This window comes from Triticum urartu, chromosome 6, assembly GCF_003073215.2.
Source record: "Triticum urartu cultivar G1812 chromosome 6, Tu2.1, whole genome shotgun sequence".
In the NCBI taxonomy this organism is placed as follows: Eukaryota; Viridiplantae; Streptophyta; class Magnoliopsida; order Poales; family Poaceae; genus Triticum; species Triticum urartu.
The window spans coordinates 427,373,971-427,378,008 of NC_053027.1; the positions used below are offsets into that span (position 1 = coordinate 427,373,971).

General features: G+C 44.5%; 1 long non-coding RNA gene across 1 annotated transcript; it reads right to left on the reverse strand.

The window, feature by feature from the left end:
* Positions 1 to 383: 383 nt before the first annotated feature.
* Positions 384 to 2,481, reverse strand: LOC125513956. Its single transcript, XR_007286221.1, has 2 exons — positions 2,010 to 2,481; positions 384 to 670 (listed from the first exon to the last, which is right to left on the reverse strand). It is a non-coding gene; the product is annotated as an uncharacterized LOC125513956 (long non-coding RNA).
* Positions 2,482 to 4,038: the final 1,557 nt, after the last annotated feature.

Genomic DNA, 4,038 nt, shown 5'->3' on the forward strand with positions numbered 1-4,038 from the left:
GCGGCTGTCGGCATAGCAAAGCCATCGGCATAGGCCGCTATGCCGACGGTGTCCGTACGACCGTCGGCATACATGCATCGTCGGCAAAATTTTCCGCCTAACGGCCGTCTACGGCTCCGCCGTCAAAACCGAGCCAACCATGTGCTGACACGTGGCACAGGTATCCCGACGGTCTAACCGTCGGCCTAGCAGTGCCACATGTCAGCTGCTGGGCAGGCCTGGCGCATAGCTACGCCGACGGTTAGACCGTCGGCATACTTGCTGACCATAACAAAAAAACAATTAAGGCTAGAAATTTACGAATGCAATTAGAGACATGATTCTAGAAATTAAACCCCAACAAACAAATATGTGTGAGAGAACTGCACTGACAACAAGTGAGCTGTGCAAACACAACCAGAACAGCAAAGATGGCTTCGAAAACTGAATCAGTTAGTCTTCCAGCTCACACTGAATACAACTACTAGTGCTAGTAATCAAAATTAAATGGTACAGCCATCCACTCTGAAAATCAGTGCACAGACAAACGTCACAATCCACATTATTAACTTGGAAGAAAAAAACTTGTTGGTTGGGAGCGACCTTGTGTTCGTTGGATGCCGTCGCCGTCGAGATCCAAGTCAAAGTTTTAAGATATTTGCTTCTCAAGATGCAGAGCATTTTTGTCAACCTACACAACAGCACCACCACCAGCAATACTATGAGCGACAATCCAGACGGCCGCCACAATTAGCTAGTAAGACATTAACACCATAATATGAAGCAAACAGAGCAATCCCAATGTGCAAAGAAATTGTACTGATTCCATTGAAACAATACCGTGGCATAAGTAACAGGTGCCACAAAACAGAGCTAGCTGCTGAGTGTAGAGCAATACTAGTATAATTTCAAATTCAGAGGACGGTTACTAAGCCATAAACACTAGATAAGCATCTCAGGGGACAGCAAAATTATAAATTCCATTGCATCAATATCAATAGGATGGCATAATGATCAGGTGGCACAAAACAAAACAAAGCTGTGGAGTGAGTCTAGCACAGAAAAACAACGGTTTGGCCATCAGTCATAGCTCTCAAGATAAAACAAAAGAGGTCTCAGGTTTAAACTGAAAAGAAACAACTAGTTATGCGAGTTTTTTCAATAGTAACTTGGAGATGCATAAAGAACAACTAGGTACTACTCACCCTGGATGCATGCATGCATGAGCATCCATACTTGCAGTGCGGGCAGTAAATAACAAATTACTATATTTCCCAAAGTATGTAATAGCTTTGTAAAAAAGAGGATTGTATCAGCCAGACACTTCTCCCAGGATCAATGTATGCATGCAATTCATCCAGGCCCAGCATGATGCTAAATCCTACTCATGTTGCTAGCACATATACATATATACACAACAAGAACGAATTCACAGGCACAAAAATGAATATCCCCTGGATAGCATGGTAATGAACTACTCACATGCAATTTGATAGGACTAGTACTAGTGATAACAATCCAACAACGTCCTAACAGCTGCAGCAACACGCACACATCAACTGCCTGAATACTGGTGAATAGCGAAGTCTATCCATACTTGACAAAGGAGCAAATCAATGTCAAGTTCATCTCAGATGTGTGGTTCATGACAACGGTAGCAGTTAACAAGATTACTGAATTTTAATTTGTGGAAGCAAGGAAACAAGCAATAGAATGCCTATCTCGTTCAACACTAGAGTAACAGCAGTAGCAAATTCAGTCCAGCATGTGAGTAAGTAAAAAATGTAGATCAACAGGGAATCAAACTAGTTCAAAGAAATCTGTAACAAAATTTACAGTAAAAATCATCTAGTATTAATCAATGGTTCTGTTTTGATCCAAACTAGATGAATTCAAGGCTAATCTATTAGTCTAGTAGCAATCATCTAGTATGTGACAGTAGAGGAGTAAGTCTTATTGTACAGTTAGAAAAATACACGTCATGTGCATGGCAGCAACCGGAGGGAACAGAGGAGTGGAGAGGGGCTCACCATGGTGGTGCTTTAGCCGATGCAGTGCACCGCCGTCATGCCGTGGAGGGAGCCGCCGGAGGGAGCCACCGCCTCGCCGGAGTTTACCCGCTGTGCGCGTCCGCCCCGCAGCCACCGGGTGCAGGAGTACCATCCACGAGGCGGAGCCGCCCATGGGACTTGCGGTGGGCTTCGGAGAGGGCGGAGCAGAGTCGCCGTCGCCGCGCCGGAGTTGGAGGGGACGCCACCCTCGGAACCCTAGCCATCGGAAGGGGTCGTGGCTGAGCTCTCGGGGCCACGAGAGGCGGATCTGGCCGGAGGGAAGGGAAGAGCGGAGGCAGGGGGCTCGGATCTGTGCTGCGCGTTGGCGAGGCTCGCCGGCAGGGGCGGAGCTAGGCTAATGCAAGGGTATGCAATGCATACCCAATTATTTTTGCCAAAAAAATTCAGTATATAAGCTCCTATATGCCTCTGTATACCGTATGGCAGTCTAATTGTACATACACACGAGAGAAATGAAGAAGAGAACGATCCCAGCGCCACTTGGGCCAATGTTGGGCTGCTACGTTGCTAGTTAATGCTAGCGGGCCTTATCCTTTAAGGCTTAGGAAGCTGGCCGATTGACGAAGCCGAGGAGATATACAGCCTCCAGCCTTCGATTCAACTGCCGCTGTGCTGCTTCTGCTGCATCGAGTCAATTGATTTCTTCGAGAAGTAGTGCAAGAAAAACAAGGTGAATATCATGCATCTACATTTCTAAATTATGAACACTTGAATTTGTAAGATTGTCCACATGCCGTTATTTCTTGCTTCCAAAAGGGTGATCGTAGAGTTAACTTCTGATTTTACTCGTTGTTGCAATGCAACTGAGTTATTCAGGACACTATTGCTACAAAGAATAATTTATACATTGTTGTGAGCTTCTTTATTTCTTACATTGTTGTGAAGCAAAAAATGTTTCGTTTTTATTATTATGAGCTTCTTTATTTCTTACATTGTTGTGAAGCAAAAAAAAAACTTTACCATGCATACCCATGTCGGAAATTCTGACTCCGCCACTGCTCGCCGGAACACGCCAGAATCGTGCGACGTAGGCAGCGGCGGCGGGGGGAGGGAGAGACGAGAGAGAGAGAGAGGAGGGAGAGAGGTGGCAGGGAGGGAGAGGTGGGGCTGGTGTCGTGGTGGGGTAGGCTGCCCTGCCACGTCACCGATCCGTGGGAGGTTGCTTCCAACCAATAGGAAGCCAGCACAGATTTTGTGTTTCTTTGCACAGTTTTTTGAACACGAAATACTCATGTTAAAATTTAGTAAAAAAAATAAAAAAAATCCACATCTTCTAGGAATAATAAACCAATACCATGGAAAATTTCATATTTATTTACACCTTGTTTGCATTTAAAAAAAACATCCGCAAAATGACGAATGTTATGGCCTAATTCATGGCATAGTTATAGTGATATCATATTGTGTATAAGTGTGCATCTTAGAATGGAAAACAATTTTGATGAAGGGAGTTTTCATTTTATTTTCAAGCAAAATTTAGTTTTCAATTTCTGAGTGCCAAAAAAGATTATTTTTTTTGTGTGAAAACCCTACTGAATATTTGTTGCCGGATCTAACCATTAAAATCCACAGAAAATCATACGGCGCTGGAAATCCTCGGGACCGGGCATGGTGTCATCATATGGCCCTTGTAGGGGTGTGGTAAAAATCTGAGCGTGTTTCGCAAAAGGCTGACCGGAGGCCCTTTGTAAATTGCACCATCTTCAAGGTAGTATCTAGCTATCGGGAGGGAAAGTGTGTGGTTTGTGAAGGAAGGGTGTTGCCCGTTGCTCTGTTGAACTCGAAACTTCTCGTGCTCTTAAAGGGGGGGGTATTACATGACATGTGCCAGGACATGACATTTTCGGGCCCACTTGGAATATTTGAGACATTTATTGCATCTGTAGGGTTTCAATGCGGGAAATTACAAATATGCATGGCGGCCACCTGAAATGATGTCCAAAAGTGGTTTGTACAATCGTATATGATGTCTTTTCGGAATGTGTAT